Source organism: Gopherus evgoodei, chromosome 11, assembly GCF_007399415.2.
Source record: "Gopherus evgoodei ecotype Sinaloan lineage chromosome 11, rGopEvg1_v1.p, whole genome shotgun sequence".
NCBI classification, from domain to species: Eukaryota; Metazoa; Chordata; order Testudines; family Testudinidae; genus Gopherus; species Gopherus evgoodei.
In genome coordinates this window covers 36,483,962-36,505,841 of record NC_044332.1, presented here as the reverse complement: position 1 = coordinate 36,505,841, position 21,880 = coordinate 36,483,962, and the positions used below count along the sequence as shown (strand labels likewise).

General features: G+C 44.1%; 1 protein-coding gene across 4 annotated transcripts in view; it reads left to right on the top strand.

Moving 5' to 3' along the window:
• Positions 1 to 13,100: 13,100 nt before the first annotated feature.
• The window catches only part of OSBPL6 (oxysterol binding protein like 6), a 182,745-nt gene continuing 173,965 nt past the window's right edge, over positions 13,101 to 21,880 (top strand). For all 4 annotated transcript variants that reach the window (XM_030580624.1, XM_030580622.1, XM_030580623.1 and 1 more), the window contains exon 1: positions 13,101 to 13,297. The gene's annotated coding sequence lies outside the window, so the exon portion shown is untranslated. The remainder of the gene's footprint in view (positions 13,298 to 21,880) is intronic.

Sequence of the window (21,880 nt, the reverse complement as noted above, 5' to 3'; positions counted from 1 at the left end):
GGTCACAATGGATCTGCAAGAGTCATATGTTTATCTAATCTTTTAAGACTGGTATGTGCGTCATTCTCACAACTCAAAGAATCGGTTAGTCTAGGGAGAAAAAAATAAAAAAAAATACTTATAACTCAATATCTGCAGCTCAGATGTGTGAATAATTAGTAATAAGATATTGGGCCTTGATTTAGGAATACACTATCAGCTTTCTGAGACCACCTACATCAGAATTTCTCAAGCTTTGATCCATGAACTATAAAGAGTTGGCTGGTCACATGATGCTACCTTTCCACTTAGTTTCCACTACTAAATCGCATTAAAATTCAGAAAAAAATACAATAAATGCTTTACTCAATTTTATGCAGAATCAATTGCCATAATTGCTACAGGGATGTTATCCAATTGTGGTTGGATTGGAAGGTGACCTTTGTGATAGTGAATGAGAAATTAAATGGTCCATGAAACAATTGTTCTACTAAGATGTGGACCAGGCTATGAGACAATTTAGGAACCCTTGTTTGTTCATTCTTGCTAATATCAGAAACAATATCCATAAAGCTTCCTTTTAATGCCCTTGAAATGCTCAGCAGAAGATATAAGAAATGCTTGGAGCACAGAAACATTTCATGGCAGTGGGTGGAAACAGGTATGTGAAAACATGAATAAATTTACACATGTATGATCTCAGAGTCAAACTTAACCAGCAGAAGATTCTCATCAGGACTTACTGGACACAGTCAAGATTGAAAAAAGCAACAGGTTAAAATGAAGGTATTTTTGGAACTGTGAGTGATCTAATGGTAATTTTTTTACAGATGCTTTGCTTGTATTTTCAGGTAAATCAACTCTGGGATAAGATAAATAAATGTTAATGTTAAGACTTTTTCATCATCTATTGTTAGGGTAAGATGTATTTGGCTTCTCTTAAATGTTAATTCTTCTACTCCAGATCCTTCTTGAAGCTCCTACAAACTCCCCAAAGACAAAGCAGAATCCTGAAAAATCATGCTCCTTATTTGACTCTCTGGTCCCTTTACATTTCATGAAATCTGCTGCTCTCTGGGAGAGTAATGTCTCCTTGTCATATTAATATTAGCATCAAGGAACATTGATCCTGCCTTACAGAAGAAATTTGAAGAAGCTTCTAATGGTCTCATCCTTTGAGCTCATCTGAGGTTCAAAGATGATCTAAGACCTATAAACATTCCTCTAGAAAGCTAAACAAGTGGGAAGATTAATTCATTTAAGCAACTCTGTGTGTGAGGCTGCTAACTATTGCAAGTAATGTGTTTCGTAGAAGAGAGACACTGGCTCAGGTTGAGATTAAGGGTCTTTCCAGTCAAGTTGTCTCATTGCCCTTCCCTTCTCTTGAAGCAAGTTCTTTTAAGGTCATTAAAGCTAGCCCTAAAGATTTTAGATCTTAGAATAAATCCTCTTTACCTTCTGCCAAACGGCGTAAGCCTTAGTGATGACAGTCATCTTACAACGAGACAGGCACAGATTCAAACCTTCTATAACTTGAGATCTAGAGGGTACAGGTATCAGAAGGGACAAGATGAGTCCCAGCACTAGTTCCAAAGATTTGATATTAAGGCCCATTAATCCCCTTTTGGGGACCAAGAAGAGCTTTAGAACACCTAAGGAAATGGCTCAGGGGATAGACCCCCTTTAATTTATCAAGAAGAATTTGGGGAAATTCAGTGTTGGATATCAAAGCAATGAGTTTATAGAGAACGTGAAGGTCTCCAGTGTTTTCAGATAGTGCTTGTGGTAAGATGTTATTGACAGACAGACAATTTGTGTTTCAGAAAGGCTTTAGGGCAACCTGTTCAATGGATTTCCACCTATAGTGCAGTGCAGAATGAAGTGGATTCTGGAATTTCAGAAGTACCATCTTCTGTCTATTGAGATCTGGCCCAAAGGGACTGGAAACCAGTTGGTTCTCCCCAACTAGAATTGGGGAGTCTAATGGCACATGGCCTCTTTGGGGCTGGAGCCAGCATATGTACGTTGAGCAGATGCCAGGCTCCCTGAAAGAACAAGAGGCTGGCACAGAACTACAACAGATTCTTTTGTGGCCCTCCTTCCACATCTTGTATGCAGCAGGTACATGGTAAAGCAGAGAATCTGGGTGATCAGGTTCTACCAGTTAGTTTGCTGTGACTCAGCCTCCTGAATTCTCAGTCTGCTGAAATAATTATGTTCTGTTTCCTGCTTTTTTTTCATCCTTTCAACATCTCAGAATTGTTACTGCTGCTGTGACCTTACAGTGTTGCATACCTTGAAAAGGAATACTCTGCAAAACCTTAAGTAAAAGCTTGTCTCTGAGAACCTGGGACTTGACTCTGTTTCACGTAAGGGCAGTGAATGCCAAACAAAGATATAAACCAAAAGAAAATATAATGGATAACACCAGAGGCAAACAGCACAGAATTTCAGTTTTAGGATATATATTTTTAGTAGAATATCTGAAGTATTTTACTCTGTAGTATTTTCTAACATCCCTATATATGTTTGGTCCTGTGATGGGATGTACAAACCCCACACTGAGCAACAGGGGCTTAAGGGCTCATTTTGTACTCAGCCAGCCCCGCTCTGCCACACCTGCAGCAAATGCTCCATCTGCTGGCGGAATTAAAAAGAAGCAAATTAGCTCAGTGGGGGAGCAGTGCTAAAGGTGAGCAGACCTGCAGCCCACAGCTCCAGCAGAGCAGAGGGGAAATCTAAAGGCTCTGATGCAGCTGCCCAAAGGGGCCCTCCATGAGGAAAGGGAGTACCCTCCGCAGAGGCAAGCAGAGAGGGAAGTATCCTGTGGCCTTGGACAGTGGCCACTCCCTTTTGCTTCTGAATTTTCCCACCAGGTCTTGGACTGAGGTGATCCCAAGTGGAGACAAGAGAAAGAGGCCCAAGGAGGTTAGCCTTAAACAATTTTGGTTGCCAGGTTACTGGAAGCCCAAAGGTCACTGGGGTCGGAGACCAGTGGAGTGGGAGGGCCCGGGCTCCCCTCCCCACAACCCCCTTGTCAGTCTGGGGTTGTGGCTGTGATCACTAGGCCACACTTCCCAACCAGATCCTGAATGGAGACCATTACAGATCCTTAGCATGTGGATGGGAAGCAAGCGCTTTACTCAAGAATGACACAAGCTTTCTTTCTCACTGAGGTGTGGAGTGGATGTGCTTTAAAGGAGCTGCTGCTAAGACGGTGGCTGCAATGAGGTGAGACAAAGGATGGACAATAGAAGGTATTCCAGGCCTGATAGAGACAGGGCTCACTTTTAATTTTGGTCAGCAGACATCTGTTGATGGAAACGGTTAACATTATCGTATGGTCTACCCGTACTGATATTGTCTTTGCATGGACAATTACATTATATTTATAGCTATACTTTGGAAAACATGCCTCTAAATATGAAATCTAATCTTAAATATTAATGGAAACTATTTTGTCGTTTTAGCTGTCTTTTGAAACTAGTTAATCCAACCTGTAAAGGTCTGGAACAAGGACTGAACATATAAAGGAAAATCAATTTTCTTGCTAAGTTTAGGTTACTTAGGAACACATGGTTTGCCTTACTGGATAAGACTGGGGTCAGGTTTGGTTGGACTATGGAATGACAGTATCCTACACTAGAACCTCAGAGTTATGAACACCAGAGTTATGAACTGACCGTCAACCACACACCTCATTTGAAACTGGACATATGCAATCAGGAAGCAGCAGAGACAAAAAAGAGAAGAAAAGCAAATACAGTACAGCACTGTATTTAAATGTAAACTACTAAAAAAAATTAAGGGAAGTTTAAAAAAAGATTTGACAAGGTAGGAAACTGTTTCTGTGCTTGTTTCATTTAAATTAAGATGGTTAAAAGCAACATTTTTCTTCTTCATACTAAAGTTTCAAAGCTGTATTAAGTCAAGGTTCAGTTGTAAACTTTTGAAAGAACAATCATAATGTTATGTTCAGAGTTACGAACAACCTCCATTCCTGAAGTATTTGTTACTCTGAGGTTCTACTGTACTTAAATTCAGTCCACAATCCCAGTGTAACTCAACTTTTCTACTAAAGTGATCAGCAAGTGAAGAGTTAATAATGTTAATATTTAAGTTTTTTGTATTATAAGCTTGAGAGGAATGGGAGAAATTGACACTTCCCTTAGAACTGTTATTTCTTCGAGTGCTTGCTCATGTCGATTCCATTATAGGTGTGCACATACCCATGTACGTGGTCGTTGGAGATTTTTTTGCCTTAGGGGTATCCATAGGGACAGCTGTGGCGCCCCCTGGAGTGCCGCGCTCATGGTGTGCGGAATATCAGGTGCCACTGTGCCTGTATCCTCTCAGTTACTTCTTACTGCCTGTGGTGGTTGATCAGAGCACCTCTCTCCCATGCTTCACAAGTGGTTAACGGTTGTTCTCTCCTCCTTAAGAGCTCTTCAGCCTTAGGGCTTTGTAAATAGTTTTATTTGTTTCTTTGTAGTTAGATAGTTGTAGTTAGTTGACAGTTAGAATCCCTAGTGGGACTTTGCCTGGCCCTCTGGATTCAAACCTTGCATGAACTGTGGCAGGCCTGTGCTTGTTAGTGATCCCCAAGGCAGTTGTCTCAAGCAATGCGAATGAATTGCAAATCAAGGAGAAGTGCCGTATGTGTAAGAACTTTCAGCCATGAACTCAAAAGATTGGGATATTAGATTCTGAGTCCTTCTCATAGAGTTGGCCCTTCGCCCGGTGTCCGAGCCTTCCTGCCAGGAGTCGGCGAGTACCTAGGCATCGGTGCATAGCGCACGCCCAGCACCGTTCAAGTTCCCCAGTGCCTAAGAAGAAGGCTGGAAGCACAGCTCACTGGTACCAGGCAAAAAGGCCCAAGGGTCTTTCAGCAAGGGACCTGGCTCAGCCTGCCTGGTTAACCTAGAGTCGCAAGGACGTGCCTCTCTGGCAGAAACTCTGAGCCCCTCAAAAGGTCCATCATCAACTCAAGGGAGCGGTTTGGGACCCAAACCCCCACCGGCTCAGGCGCCTGCCAAGGACTCCCTGGTGCAAAGGGAGCAGAAACCTCCACCAGTACTGTCGGTGCAGCTGGGGAACAGGAAGCGACAAAGACTCTCCAGGAGTGCAAGCCAGCTGCTGCAGCCTTGGGTGGGGGGGTAGCAGACTGCTGTCGATCCTACGAGGCACTCCCCCCCCCCCCGTGGCACAAATCCCTGGAGTCGCCACGACCATGGTCACCACTGCCTTGACGAGGTTCACCTAGAGACCGGCGTCGGTCTCCATACTACCGCTGCTCCCCTTCCTACCAGTCTACATCATATTGCCATTCCCCTTCACCTGCCATGTGGGAATGATCTCCATCCAGGCCCTGGTCTCCTAGACCTCGCTACCGTTCACCTCGGTACCATCACTTATCATCCTGCTCCAGTCACCAGTTCCCAACAGTGACTGTCAGCAGACACACCCAGGCGTCAACGACTCCTTCATGGTCACCAGAAGGGAATTCCTCTGGCTCAGAGGTCCATTTTTCAGTCCCTTGCCCAAATCCCACCAGCATGATTGGGATCCCGACACTGCATCAGCAATGACATTGCAGAAGTGGCACCAGGGACAGTTGCCAGCCCCGTGTCCTTATTAGTGCTCATGGGGAATGCCAGTGATGGCTATGCCCCCTTCCCAGTGATCTGCAGCGGCTGCCTCAGTGCAACAACAGATGGCACCAGATGCACCAGCAGCACCGTTGATACCAATGGCATCAGGCTTGGTGCATGTCGATCACTCAGAGTCTGGGGTTCAGGAAGCAGTACTCACCCCGAAACCTCCCTCCCCTAGGGGGCAAGAAACCACAGATCCCCATCCAATAACCCAGGCATCCTCATCATCCCCAGACGAGGCTGTGGCAGGACCTTTGATGGCTAGCCCACCCTATGACTTTAAGGAGCATCAGGCTCTGCTCTGGAGAGTGGCAGACAATCTGGGCTTAGAGGTGGAGGAGATGGCTGAGCAGACAGACTCATTGTTCAATGTCCTCTCCGCTTCCACTCTGGCTTGCCTCACTTTGCCAGTCCACGAAGGGGTCTTAAAGATTGCCAAGGTCCTGTGGCAAACCCCCTCATCTGTCCCTCCCACTTCCAAAAGGGTGGAGAAAAAATACTTTGTCCTAGCTAACGGATTCAAGTATTTATACACTCAACCACCTCTGGGCTCGTTGGTTGTGTACGTGGCCAATGAAAAGGACAAACAGCTCTGTTCTGCTCTCTACAGGGCAGGGACAAGGGCTCCTTGTCAGATGCCTTCCTGATTCTGTTGTCGGGAGTGTTGATGTACACCTTTCTGCCAGTGCCGTTGATCCATAGGGTCCTGGTCAAGGTGAAGCAAGACAGCACCATGATCATCCTCGTTGTCCCAGTGTGACTTCGTACACTGGTTCGGCATGCTGCTGAGCCTGTCAGCAGCCATCCCGCGGCAGCTGCCTCTTCAACTGGATTTGCTGTCCCAGAACCACAGCAGCCTGCTGCACCTGAACCTCATGGTGCTGCACTTGACAGCCTGGCTGCTGCATGGCTGAGTGGGGAGGAGCAGCAGTGCTCCGCTGCTTTCCAGTGGGTTCTGTTGTGCCGCAGGAAACTCTCCACTAGGGCTACCTACATGGTGAAGTGGATACGCTTCACATGTTGAACCTTCTTGAATTGGCTCATTTGTGCAGAGGAGGCCTCACTGCAGGCGTCCTGGACTCTCTGCTCCACCTCAAGCTCCACGGCTCGTCATTGTCTTTGGTCAAGGTTCACCTGGCAGTCATTTCTGCGTTCCACCCTCCATTTCAGGGCAGGTCAGTCTTTGCTCATCCCATGACAGCATGGTTCCTGAAGGTGCTGGAGCGCCTTTACCCGCATATCAGGGACCCAGTCCCCCCTTTGGGACCTCAATCTCATGTTGTAAAAGTTCATTGGGCTCCCCCTTCGAGCCCTTGGCATCCTGTTCCCTTTTGCTTCTCTCCTGGAAGGTTGCCTTCTTGGTTGCTCTAACTTCGGCCTGTTGCGTGTCAGGGATCGGGGCATTCACAGAGCCCCCTTATATGGTCTTCTATAAAGACAAGGTCCAACTGCGTCTGCACCTGGCCTTTCTGCCCAAGGTTGTTTCCCAATTCCACATGGGCCAAGATATCTACTTACTGGTTCTATGTCTGAAACCTAATGTGATGGATGAGGGTGCAGTCCTGCATACCCTGGACATCAGGTGGGCACTGGCCTTCTTCAAAGCTGTTCCTTAAGTCAACACAGTTGTTTGTGGCTGTGGCTGACAGGATGAAAAGTTGCGCGGTGTCAGCCCAGAGAATCTCGTTCTTTATCACAGCCTGCATCCGCTACTGCTACGAGCTGGCAAATATGCCTCTAACAGCAGTCATGATGGCTCACTCAACTAGGGTTAAAGCTTCCTCTGCAGCCTTCTTTGTGCAGGTGCCAATCCAGGAAATTTGTCGGGCTGCAACCTGGTCGTCTGTCCACATGTTTGCTTCATATTATGCGCTGATCCAGGAAGCTCAAAATGACACTGGCTTCGGCAGAGCAGTGCTCCTATCTGCAAAGCTATAAACTCCAAACTCATCTCCAAGGATTCTTCTGCTTGTGAGTCACCTACAATGGAATTGACGTGAGCAAGCACTGCAAGAAAAAAAAACGGTTACCTACCTTTCATAAGTTGTCCTTCGAGATGTGTTGCTTATTCCATTACCTGCCCTCCTACCCCTCTGTCGGAGTTGTCAGCAAGAAGGAACTGAGAGGGCGCAGTGATGGCGGCGCCTGATATGCCGCGCCATGAGTGCGGCACTCCAGGGGGCACCACAGCCGTCCCTACAGATACCGCTAAGGCAAAAGTCTCTGACAACTGTGCATGTGGGCATGCACACACCTACAAGGGAATGGACATGCGCAACACATCTCGAAGAGCAACAGCTACAAAAGGTAGGTAACCGGTTTTTGAGGATGTCTAGAGACTCAAGTCGTATTTCTGTATGGGCAATACATAAAGTATAGTTGTCCTTGTTTCAGATGTTACAATCTTGAGAGAAGAATATAGATAATATACTTAAACCTTTGCAGTTGGTGTCTTGAATTATAAGCAGAAAAATTCAGTAAAAATACGTCTACAGTAATGTAAGCCCAGGTTTAGTAGAACTTGAGTTAGAAGACACTGCATTTGTTAACCTATGGCTTGAGTGTCTGCACTTGTTCATAACTTGAGGTTAGGAATTGTTGAACCCTGGGTCCCAATATGGGGCTCCAGAGTCTACTCTGCATTATGTGGGCCTGCGTCCAGCCACTCATATTCCTAGCACCCTTCTAAAATGTGGCCACTCTAGTCCTTTGTGATGCAGTGCATGAAAACTCGACTGTCCACCAAAATTGATTGTCCAGAGGACAAAAAAAAGGTCAGCCTATGGGATGGTGGGATAATTTTAATGGACTTCCAGAGCATGAGTCCAGTTGGGCTACATCTACATTGCAAAGCAATTAGGGCCTGAACCCTGGGTTCTGGTGACTCAGGCTCTGACACGTCATCCCTTGGCATTCTGGGACCCTGGGTCTGAGCCCTGGGTTAGTATGACTTGTGTGTAGATGGAAAGGAGTTTGAGTTTGAATCTTGGGCTTACATTGCAGTGTAGATGTACCCTAAGTCTGAGAAGTGTGTGCGCCTTTTTTTATATACAGTAACTCCTCACTTAAAATCGTCCTGGTTAATGTTGTTGTTTCATTGCTGATCAATTAGGGAACATGCTCATTTAAAGTTGTGCAATGCTACCTTCTAACATCGTTTGGCAGCCACCTGCTTTGTCCACTGCCTGCAGGAAGAGCAGCCCATTGCAGCTAGCTGGTGGGGGCTTGGAACCAGGGTGGACTGACAGCTCCCCACTCCCCTAAATTCCCTGTGCAGCAGCTGCCCAGCAGGCTAGCAATTGCAGCTGTCCCTCCCCCCACTGCCATGTGCTGCTCCTATCCTCTGCCTTAGAGCTGCTCCCTGAGACTCCTGCTTACTGTGCGGGGGTGGGGGAGGGGAGGAAGAGGAGGGCTAATGTCAGGGTGTCCCCCTCCCCCTTGCTTCTGCACCCCACTTATTCCATCTTCTATTGGGCACGGGACACACAACAGGGCTTAAGACGGAGGGAGCTTGCTGGCAGCAGCTGAGGTCTCAGCAAGCTGATCTAATTAACAAAGCAGTGTACTTAAAGGGAAAATACATGCGCGCGTGCACACACACACACAAACCCCTCTGCGATGTTGTCTCCCCTCCCTCCATTCCTGCTGCCTTGCAGAGTGTGAGAGTTAACCCTTGAGGGCTCACCCAATTGCTAGTTCATCATTTAGCAGTAAGGCATTCCCTGGGAAACATCCCACCGTCTGACTCCTCCACCTCAACCAAGCATCAGAATCATCATCACTGTGTACCAGTATTAAATCACTTGTTTAAAACTTTTACTATGTGTGTGTCTGTCTTTGGTGTAAAAAAAATTCCCTGGAACCTATCCCCCTCATTTACATCAATTCTTATGGGGAAATTGGATTCGCTTAACATCATTTTGCTTAAAGTCACATTTTTCAGGAACATAACTACAATGTTAAGTGAGGAGTTACAGTACTTTCTAGATCACAAGATGTTAATAACTATCATTTTTATAAAAATGAGTTATACCCTTCAGCATGTTTATTTTTTGGCATAGTTAAATCAGTACAAAAACTATGTGCAGAGCAACTCCCTTGAGACTGGTTTCAAGATCATTAGAGAAGTCAGTGTTCAGAGGGAAGGTTGTAAATTCAGCCAATTTACAATACAGTTTGCTTTAGTTTCTTTGTATCACTAGTTCCCTTATTGAGACTAGAAATGGTAGTGGGGAGGAGTTTAAGAGTTAGAAATGGTGCTGCTGGTCCCATATCTCCCTGCCTCCACACTCATTCCTGCTGGGGGGAAAAACTATGAATAATTCCATTACCCTACCATGGCTTATCTGTGGTTTTTCTTAGTTTCTACATGACAAAGCTACTTTCCTAATTATGACTAATCACGAGTGCTGAGTATTTATCTCTCTTTAATTAACTTCTCCCTGCCCCAACCGCCCTTCCCCCTCAACAATCCCACTTAACATTCTTCCAACCTCAAATGTTGAAAGGAGAAAATAGAACAAAAATATTTGATTATTTCACTGACTTTCTTCACTTGAATTCACAATGAGACTTGCAGGTTCAGCTGACTAAAAAACTGGTTCTGAAACAGGGGCGGCTCCAGGCCCCAGCACGCCAAGCGTGTGCTTGGGGCGGCAAGCCGTGGGGGGCACTCTGCCAGCGCCGCAAGGGCGGCAGGCAGGCTGCCTCAGGCAGCTTGCCTGCGGAGGATCCGCTGGTCCTGCAGCTTTGGTGGCCCCCCTGCAAGCAAACAGCCAGAGGCAGCCTGCCTGCCGTGCTTGGGGCGGCAAAATTCCTAGAGCTGCCCCTGTTCTGAGATGCCTATCCCAGCAGGAGCATGGGAGGGACTGGGTGAAAGGGGCTGCTCTAGGACCTGCTAAAATAGGAAAATAGGCAGGACCCTGTGCGTTCCCAGCCATGGAATTTTCAGTGAAATTCACCCCGGCAGCACCATTATGCTCCGGAATCTGAGCTTTAATTAAAAAACAGAATAAAAAACTATTTATCTGGCTCTTATGATCGTGGAGATTATAAGAAATGTGAACAGACTGCAAACCAATGCAATACAGCCCACCTGAGTCCGTAGACAGCCTGAAACAACAGTTTTAGGAAGTGTGTGAATTGCCCCATTCATCTCAAACAGAGCTCTGTGGTATCCATGGTTCACAGTTATGGAATGTGGCAATTTTCTAAGATGCGTAATTCAACATTTTTTTACATGGAATTTGCCATTTTGCTATAGCCTAGCATTTTGTTTTCTGGCTCTCTGACGTGCTGGAACTTGTCTATAGCTGCATCTTGCCCTCCAGGTTTCCTCATGGGAATAGTCAAGTTAAAATCCCTACTGCCTGCACTGTTCCATTGAGGCAGACAGCAGGGCATGGGACAGCCAGAATCTAGTTTACAGATAAGGAGTGGGTAAACCCAGGTGTGTAGGTTGGTGACCTTGGGCTACTTGGAGACCAGCACAGTAGCCGGGGAGGTAGGGTGATGATCCACTGAAGCAGGCTACAAGAGAAGGATTAGGGAACCTGAGGTAAGGAAACAACCAAGTGTTTGAGTTTACAATCCATTATCCTCCACATGCCAACACAAATCACCATAAGGACCACAGTGGAGGCTAAGAGTGTTAAGGTTACTTCTGAGTCTAGTAAGTGTCTTTCCCAGCTGAAATAGCAAGGAGTCGGGTGGCACCTTAAAGACTAACAGATTTATTTGGGCATAAGCTTTCATGGGTAAAAAACCCACTTCAGATGCATGGAGTGAAAATTACAGATCCAGGCATAAATATACTGACACATGAAGAGAAGGGAGTTACCCTACAGATGGAGAACAAGTGTTGATCGGGCCAATTCAGTCAGGGTGGATGTGGTCCACTCCCAATAAATGATGAGGAGTTAAGAAGTGACACCATTAGAGGACCCAACCACATGAGCCACACCATCAGAGGCTCATTTATCTGCACATATACTAATGTGATATTTGCCAGTAATGCCCCTCTGCCATGTACATTGGCCAAACCAAATAGTCTCTCTGTAAAAGAATAAATGGACACAAATCAGACATCAGGAATGGTAACATACAAAAGCCAGTCGGAGAATACTTCAATCTCCCTGACATTCTAGAACTGATTTAAAAAAATAGCTATACTTGAACAAAAAAACTTCAGAAACAGACTTAAAAGAGAAACTGCAGAGCTACAATTAATTTGCAAATTTAACACTATTAATTTGGGTTTGACTAGGGACTGGGAGTGGCTGGCTCATTACAAAAGCAATTTTCTCTCTCTTGGTATTGACACCTCCTCATCAATTATTGGGAGTGGATTACATCCACCCTGATTACACTAGTTCTCCACTTGTAATGTAACTTCCTTCTCTTCATGTGGCAGTATATTTATGCCTGCATCTGTAATTTTCACTCCATGCATCTGAAGAAGTGTTTTTTTTACCCACACTAGCTTATGCCCAAATAAATGTTAGGCTTTAAGGTGCTATTGGACTCCTCATTGTTTTTGTAGATACAGACTAACAGGTCTACCCATCTGATACTTTCCCAGCTGAGTCACTCTGTTCTCATGCTCTCAGAGATGGATCTATAACTAACCAAGAAGTGACAGTGGAGTTTGAACCAAGCACCTAGAGCGCTGAGAGAATGAACTTTTGTGACTTGATGTAAAAGAATGACTCCTGTTGCTGTTAGCAGTAGTAGATGCATATCCTCTTACATGGACCAGTCACCAGAGTGGGACTAAGACCTACCCAACTAAAAATGAATGAAAGCTGAGGGAGCTCAGGAGTGAAAAGGTGAGTTTTACAACTGTTCATGGAACACAAAGGGAGACAGCAAAAAGGGGGAAGGCCACATCCTATAACTGAATCACTGTGATTGACCCCCGTATCTGTGTTGAGCAACATTCACTTGAAGGAACTTTGTGGCTCCAATAGTCTGGTCTGTGGTGGAGCTAACTAGGATCAGGCCTAGTCTGCACAGTAGGGTTGAAGGGGCACAACCCCCCTAGTGGGGAGGCAGTGAAGTGTAAAGATGCTTTGGAATGGTCCAGGTGTGGCTGAAGGGGAATATGCCACAGCAGCTGTAAGTGCCCTGACTGTTGTGATTAGCAGCCATTACCCCGCACCCCTGGAGGAACAGCTGTCGCGCTGCACAGCCTGTGCCTCAGGGCAGGAGCAGGAGCAGACCCTGCAGTGCCAAGCCGCTTGCACGCGCCCAGGCCTGTCTGCCGGCCGGGCAGGTCGCTGCTGCTGACCCCTCCTCGTGTGGCCCGCGTCTCCCCCGGGGCTGGGCTGCAGGGTCACCGGATTGGCCGCGCCTCCCGCCAGCTGGGCAGGGAGAAGGGCTTGGCTCTGAATCCCGCTCCGTGGCCGCTGCACTCCAGGCGTCCGCGTCTTGGCAGAGCCCAGCCCGTCTCCCCGCTGCCCTGTGCAGGGAGGCAGAGACGCCCGGCAGTCGGCGAGCACGGCCCGGCCTAGGAACCCGCTGCAGCAGCTCCCCAGCCCCCAGCTCGAGGGAGGGGGACCCCCGACCTCCAACACCAGCCTCTCCGTGCGTGAGAGGGCTCGTTCCCATCCAGCCCGCCGCCGGCATCCCCCGGCTGCCGCGACTCCAGCTCGCCGCGCTACCAGGTGGGTGCCTGCAATGGGCAGGGGCTGGGTGTGTGCGCGTGGAGGGGTCGGGGGGGCACATTTCGGGTGACTGCATAGCCTGGGGGGGAGCAGGAGGGTGCGCCTGAGGTAAGGGGATGCTGCAGCAGCAGCCTTTCTCCCCCACCCCAGTCGATGTCAGCCTGGCCGGGAATTGCAGCTGGATGGGAATAACTGATGCATGTTATCGGAAAAGCGGAAAGGAGCCGGTGAGCTTCATTGCCTGGACTTCAACAAAAAATCTGCTAGGGATCCAGGTGACTGAGCCTCTGAAGTTTTGCATTGTCGCCTCCTGGCATGATGTGCACAATAAAGGGGGCCATGGATGCATTTTTTAAAATCAGCACATACTGGGACAGAGAGACGCAGAGATGGGGCCCAGGCTGCGTTTGCCGGCTCAGACTGGGACAGACAGGCAGACATGCGCGTGCACACATACAGGCCGTGGCTGCATGTATGGGCTGAGACACACACGCACACAAATGGTTGAATTTCTCAGCTCACATCTATGTTTTCCATCTCGCACTGGTTGGGACGGGCGTGCGCACACACACACATAAATGGTTGAATTTCTCAGCTCACACTGATGACTGAGAGGGCCACACACAGCCAAGGGCATGTCTCTGTTTTCCATCTCGCACTGGTTGGGACGCACACATAATCACTCATGTACATAGGGACAAGTCTATTTCAAATTGGTGGGAGATAGATACATCACAATGGATAAAGCCTGACTTTCCCAGTTTCTGTTGGTGGGGTATGTACACATACACGCAGGATTATATGTCTGCATTTCCAGGCTGACACTGGAAAGGATGATGATAGGAATAGAGTTTGCACTGCAGTCAAGATATGTTCCCTGCATAGAGCAAGTTGTCTCACTGCATGCAGTATACCACCAGCAAAGCTTGCAATGAAGAAAGATACTATGCTTGTATATAATAAAAGGAGCTGGATGTGGATGTTTTAAAAGTTGTGATCTGATACTGGCTGGGATAAACTTCTACATGAAGCTTAAACATCTGGCACTGGGGCATGCTATTATATAACTGACTCAGAGGAAATGAAATGGAGTGAAACCCTTTTGATAGCTAAATGTATTTTTTCCATGAAGAAAAGTCATGATTTTTCCCCCAGGCAGAGCCATTTAAAATGTTTCTTCATAAATTGTGTTTTTGATAACATGAATTGTAAATCAAATTTTACTCAGGAAGTTGCTACACTATTACAGTACCTTTTCATTTTTTCTCTACTGGTTTACGAAAATAAAAGAATGCCTTGTATTTTTAATTTGTGAGGAGTGCTGAAAAATCATAACAAGCTTCTTGAGTTTGTGTAGATTATTTAAAATAGTGTTTTGGAGATCATTCCCCCTTTTCCCCCCCACACCCGCTGAAGTTCTAATACTTAACATGATCATCTGACTTGGGTTTTGTCACTGTCCCTCCCCTTTAGTTGTATTTTATAACCCTCACTTTAATATTCTGGAAGTCTGCACTGTTGATATTGCTATCAAATAAAACAGCAATGCAGATATTATGGACTAATAGCAAATGAAACAGAAGACCTTGCTGTGCTTCTCAAAGTGAATTACGTTTCCAAGGTCGAACAAAAAACTGCAGTGTAACTTGTATATGTTAACATATTAGTACAGAAATATTCATAAACCTCATTGGAGGAATAAAGAGAAGTCCCTGCTTAGGTAGGCTTTTAAAAAAATAGAATATTCTTCTGCTACTAGTGTATACTCTAAACTATTTATTACTAAGGGAAGGTGCAATAAACTGATTAAATTTATTCCTGAAATATCTATAATTGAGTTTCAGTGGAACTAGTTTATTTCACTGCATGACTAACAGATTTTCTATTCACTAGATGAGTAACTTGCAAGATGACGCTGGCTCAAAGATTAAAGTCTCATCAAATATATAGTATTTTCTTTATAATGTAATCCTGGTTGGATTGTAATATTTATCATATATAATAACTAGCATTTGTTCTTATATCCATACCTACCACAATTAAACTTTTAATGTTTATATAAATAACATAACCTTGACTTTTAGAGGTTACCCAAAGGTGGCTAGTATAATCTGAAACAACTGTAATATTTCAGAAATTCAATAAGATGAAATGGTGAAGTCCAGTTTAGTGTTACTTGAAGAGTTAATGACCAGAGATTTTTGTTTTCATTTATTAAAAGTTGACACAGGCAGAAGACTTACTACTTCTCTCATACCCCCTTAAATTACATATATTTGTATTGATTTATTTAAAGTATCAAGTATGAGGTTTAGTATTTGCATATTTCTTTAGAATATGTTTTTAATCAACATCTTCCCAATATAAATAAATGGTAAATATATATCTGAAAAAAATAATTTTCCCCACGTGAATACATAATTGGGACATACTATAGTACTTGTGGTTGAAAAGTATAGTAGAACCTCAGTTACGAACATCTCGGGAATGGAGGTTGTTCATAACTCTGAAATGTTTGTAACTCAGAACAAAACGATATGATAATTCTTTCAAAAGTTTACAGCTGAATGTTGATTTAATACAGCTTTGAAACTTTACTACGCAGAAGGAAAATGCTGCTTTTAACCCTCTTAATTTAAATGAAACAAGCAGATACAGTTTCCTACCTTGTCAAATCGTTTTTCAATCTTTCCTTTATTTTTTTAATAGTTTACATTTAACACAGTACTATTCTCTCTCTCTCTCTCTCTTTTTTGGTCTCTGCTGCTGTCTGATTGCATATTTCCGGTTCCAGATAAGATGTGTGGTTGACTGGTCAACTCTGGTATTCGCAACTCAGAAGGTTCTACTGTAGTTGGAAAAACTCTCTCCTCTCAGTATCTCTCCTAGCTTTCACCAGTTTCCTTAACACACTCCTAGCTCTTTATGGTGTTGACTGCCTCGTTTACCATTTGGCCTTTTGTGCTCCATTGCCTCATGGAACTGACTTTTATTCTCAAGGCCTCTGATGCTCAAAGGTTCTGATACAACTTTTCTAGACTTTTGATTTTATCTTGGCTCTCTTCCTTTTATCTTTTTTTAGCTTAGGAATTGTTGTACCATGGCAGACCATTGCTCATCTGTTCTTGTAGAAATACATTTTAATTTTAGATGCTGATACCTGAAGGGCTCTGCGTACCAGAGTATATAATAAAATATTTCAGAAACTTTTAAAAATACAACCTCGTCCACAGACAAATACTAGGACTAATGTAAAAGTAAACTTAATAACCCGTCAGACCTAATTATAATGAATATTCCCCACCAACTAATCTCAACTAAAAAGGAAATACAATTCTTTAGTTTCTCCCTGATAGGATGCCACGCTGAACTGTAGTATTTATTAAAGGGAAGAGCATTCAATGTTATAGTCCAGCAACATAGGAAGCCTTGCCTCTTCTTTTCACGAGTTTCCCCCTAGAGACAGCATTGCTAATCTCCATTGCCACTTCCTTCCTCCAGGCCTGGTGCTTGATGTCAGATGAAGGCAGAATACATTCATAATGCTAATTGTACATAATTCACTTTCCTTTAGTTTCCTAATCTTGGTGTATTTGTATAGAGAAAGTTCTACATCCACTCTTGGAAGACTGGTGATTTGCTTCAGTACCTTCAGGTTTCTTGGGGTGTGAAGGGTTCTGATTCACTTCATATTGGTTTCTAGGTTTGGGGGAGGCTTATATCTTTGCTTTGCTTTGGTTTCTTGGGGTGCCTTCAGCTTCAATTCTTGGGTGTGTTAGGAGGTTTTCTCAAATAATTGTTATATAGTTTAAGGTTTCTAAGTGTCTGTGCTTTTAGCTCCACAGAACATTTTTATCTCGCTAGAGCAGGGATTGGCAACCTCTGGCACATGGCTCGCCAGGGTAAGCACCTGGTGGGCTGGGCCAGTTTGTTTACCTGTCGCGTCTGCAGATTTTGCCTATTGCGGCTCCCACTGGCCTCGGTTTGCCGTCCGAGGCCAATGGGGGTTGCGGGAAGCTGTGCAGGCTGAGGGATGTGCTGTCCAGGGCTTCCCGCAGCCCCCATTGGCCTGGAGCGGCGAACCTCGGCCAGTGGGAGCCGCGATTGGCCAAACCTGCCAACGTGGCAGGTAAACAAACTGGCCCGACCTGCCAGGGTGCTTACCCTGGCGAGCCGCGTGCCAGGGGTTGCTGACCCCTGCACTAGAGATTGTTTCTCTGTGGAAAGCTAGCTGTCTGGTTCAGCATTCCTGTGCTCTTCTACTATCTGTATCAGATTTGCAGTGGGACATGGATAGAGAAACTGCATGCAGCTCACTTCTTAAATTTTTTCTACTGTTGTGTGGACTAACCATGTCCTAATCAGGAAACTGTGCTTTATATACAGAGAAGGGGATAAACTGCTTTAGCATTCCTGTCTCCTGAATTTTAATGTTTTCTAGACACTTTTTTCTGAGACATCATTATGAAAGATTGGGGGTGGAATTCCTGCAGAGCCTAAACGTGTCCTGTGTACTAGTTATCTGCTAATTTGCAGTCTGCTGCCCTACTGAAGTGGGTAGAGATGGTTGTTCCTGGAGATGAAGTTTAGGGGATTCCATTCTATTCCATTCTATTCTGATATGGGGGATTCCACTCTTGTTCCGTAACAGTTCTCTTGGGTATTTCCCCCTAACGTTCCTAAGGGGTTGTGGTTCTTTGGATTTGATTTGCCTCACATACCTAAAAAGATTCCTACCCTCTGCAATAATAGAATGAGTGTACCCAACCTCTTTCTTTGCTTGAGCATGTTTTGCTACAGCAAGGTTCTAGTCCACTAAGTTCATAGCAAAGGTCCTATATCAATGTGCAAACCTAAATACATGTGCACAGGGGTTATAATGGTGTTGAATTATTGACAATTCAGAATGTGGGTTTGATGGTGTCTGTGGTTAGACAAAAATGAAAAACACTATTAGAAGTTACAGAAATCTGATTTTTATTAAGTTTCCTTAAGATTTGTGTTTAATTGTACTATCTCCAGATTGAGATAGTTTTCCAGTTTGTAAATATGAACTTGCAATGTCCAGCTACCTTCCATATAGACTTTGAGGCGTTTGTGATTCATTACTATATAGTAGTTCATAAATTCTGGTGAATGGAAATTCTGTGATGTCCCTCCACTAGGGAGGTTTGTTACAGTGATGGCAGCAGCAAGGGGCTGAAGGGAACGGGTTTTGAAATTTCTCCCTGAAGGAAGGATTAAGGAAAAGTCATCAAATGATCTCAGTGTGAGTTCCCCAATGACCATTTAAGAAATAAGGTATATGGGAATTTTTTGTGTGTGCGCTATTAGATAAAATTAAAGGCAGAAGAAGCTTTCAGGAAAAGGACTGCAACAGGTCAAATACAGTTAAGAACAGGGCTTTGGAGGAAAGCCTGGGCAAAGTGGCTGTCCAGAAGATGGAGGTGGTGAATTTTTAGGACTCCTCCCTTTCAATTTGTAAAAACTTTCTTGCTTGGGATCTAATGCTTAAAGCCTTACTGCTACTAAAAGAGAAAATGGGAGCAGGGAGGGAATTGGAAGGTTCAGCTTTGAAAACCACCAGGTAGTTAACCTCTTATCTTTAACGTGAAGCTCAAGTCCTGTGAGGAAATTACATTTATATTTTATTAACGATCAGGAGGATTTGTATAACAGCCTTTTAGAAGTGCCCCAATATAGCAAATAGAATAGCTGTAGTTTTAGAAACCAAATTCAATTATTTGCCTCTTGTTTTGAATTCTCTAGAACTAGGTTTATTTTAAATCTTAAGAAATTACTATTTTTTAACACAAAATTAATTTTGTTTCCTGAAGAAATAATGTATCTTTTAACTTATAGTAATAAAAATAAAATGTGAATTAAGCAAGACCTCTAGCCAGAGTTTGAAGACTTAAGCCTTCTTAAAGTAATTGATGTTGTACAGAATTATCATTACTAAGGCTTGAATCAGGCCCTGCTAGCTAGAGGAATAAATTTAATAACCAGAGGTGGATGTTGCCTTGGTGAGAAACTCAGCCCTCTTGTCATCCTCAGCTGGAGAGTGTTGGTATTCCTACCAGAGAGCTGTCCCTGGGCACTGCTTAGAGACTCCATCTCTCATAGCCTCTGGTAGTTGGTGTCTGATGAATTTGGCCTTTAGAGAGTGGAGCTTGGGGAATGCGAGGAGGAAAAGATGACCTAGCAGGTGAATGAGAACTCTTTTCCCTGACTTATGCAGGGCTTACTGAATCCCTATGATCTCATTCACACAAACAATTCACAGTTGCTGCTTCCCCTCCTACTCCTTCCCCAAAATACTGTGATGAGTAAAATTTCATCTCACTTGAAGGTAATGGTGCTACTTTGAGGATGTAGTACTGCTACAGGTATGAGAGAAAAGGATTCAGATAGAGAATGGCTTGCTCTTCTTTCTCAGGAGAATGTCACTAATCAGGCTGTGCTGAGGTTTGGGTTTTCACCTGCACAATAAGAGCTTCTCTAGTTTTGAGTCCTGAGGAGGGGAACCCTAACAAAATGGCAGGTGGAAGCTCCTTTCCCTTTCCCATGGGTACTAGCTACCAGATTACTACCAGTTAGGGTGGCTAGCAGCACTGGGGAAACAAGGAAGCTAAAACTGTGGAGATGGGGGCATGGAAATTTAACAAAAATGTGCTAGATACAAGAAAAGAAGGTACAACCTGCAGATTCCAAAATGGTCTACATACAATAGCAACTGATAGGCCAGCTGCCAGAGAAGGTGGCAACCAGTGGTGTAGAGGCACTAGATGAAAGGTGGGAGCTTAGATGTAAAGCAGGTAGTTGTAATCTGACTGTCACTGAGAACACAACTCTAGCTCACATTGGTGTGGATCCAATAGTTAGGATCAAGGTGTGATGTACCAGCATCACATATCTATCCTTACGGAGAGTAACTGTATTTTGCTTACATCGGGTCTGTGTTTTTTGTTTGTTAGTCTATATTTTACTATATAAACATTTTTTTCAAAAGATGCTTACATCCTTGTTTTTGTTTTTTTACAAATATTCCAAAAGAAATTACAATACCATAGTCAATAAAAACAGAAATAAGGATTTAATATGAAATGCAGAAACAGGTGAAATCACACAATGATTCTGATCCATAATACCATCACTTTTGGAAGACTGGTTCCATACTTTAAAAAATTCCGTATGTTTAAAGTAATGGTTGTTTCAGCATGAGATCCCACTTCTTTTCATTTCTCTGTTCCTTTCAGCTATGTGAAGTATAACTTTCCAAATTCATTTTCTGTCTGAGACCTCTGCCTCTTTCACACATAACTCCTGCTTGGTATTAGCCGCCAACCTCTTTTAGTTTTCTTTGGGGCGAAGGACATGGGCAAAATCAGACTGTTCTCTGGTTGAAAATTGTAGCATTTCTGTAACAGTCTAAGGCTCTAAATTGCATCTGCCTGACTATGCAAATTGCACAGACACTTACCCTGTATATACAGACACAAATGACAGTTTACTGTAGCAGGCTTTTCTCCATCTCTGCTACTGTTGCTGATGTAATCCACATGTAAAATCACTGCTCTGTTACCACGTTGTCTATATACAGCATGTCATTTGCAGAAGTGATATCTAATGCAAGATAATTGATCATTTTTTACCATAATTTTTGGAGACATAGTTTGGTGGCAATTGCATATTATACTGTGGGGGTGGAGCCCAAAGTTGTGACCACCACAAACAGTTGTGTATACGATTCTTCTAAAGAAAAAGAGACTAGAATCATAGAATATCAGGATTGGAAGGGACCTCAGGAGGTCATCCAGTTCAACCCCCTGCTCAAAGCAGGACCAATCCCCAGACAGATTTTTGCCCCAGATCCCTACATGGCCCTGGATTTAGCAGGCCAATGCTCAAACCACTGAGCTATCCCTCCCCCATGAATGACTTCTTGTATTCCTCTAATTAATACTGTTCTTGTTACATTTTCTCCTTAAATGTAACTTCAAGGTTACTAGGATAGACTGAAATCTAATCAAAAGATTAGGGTTAGAATCAACTGAACTGGCTAACCCTGAGACATTCACAAGACTTTGATAAATCTGCCTATGTGCGTATTATAATTGAGTTTAGAGATATAGAAATAGTTTTAAGCTGCAGCTATGATACAAGGTTAGTTATTACCAACTGACTCCTATTTCCTTCCTCCAGGGATTCAAAAACTGCTTTTGAAATTTGTAAAGTGGTTGGTTACTCTTGTCTGCTGCCAGAAGGAATGCAAAGGAGACAGCTTGTATATGCATAATGGCTGCTGTCCATCCACCCGTGGAAAGAAAGAATATGCACTACCAGTGTTAAATGTTTATTTCTGTTACTAATTGTGTGCTTGCAATAGGAGGAGGCAGAATCTATGGCTTTCAAGTTCACAAATTCCACATCATGATTTTATTTATTTTGGAGTGTTTTCCTGAGTTTGTCAGATTCATGGAACAGTAATATATATATGTCATTTAGGTGAAGGAGGTGGTGGATGGGATTTTGTTAATCACTTGATCCTTTTCAAAAGCCTACAGTATCTTTTCTAATTTT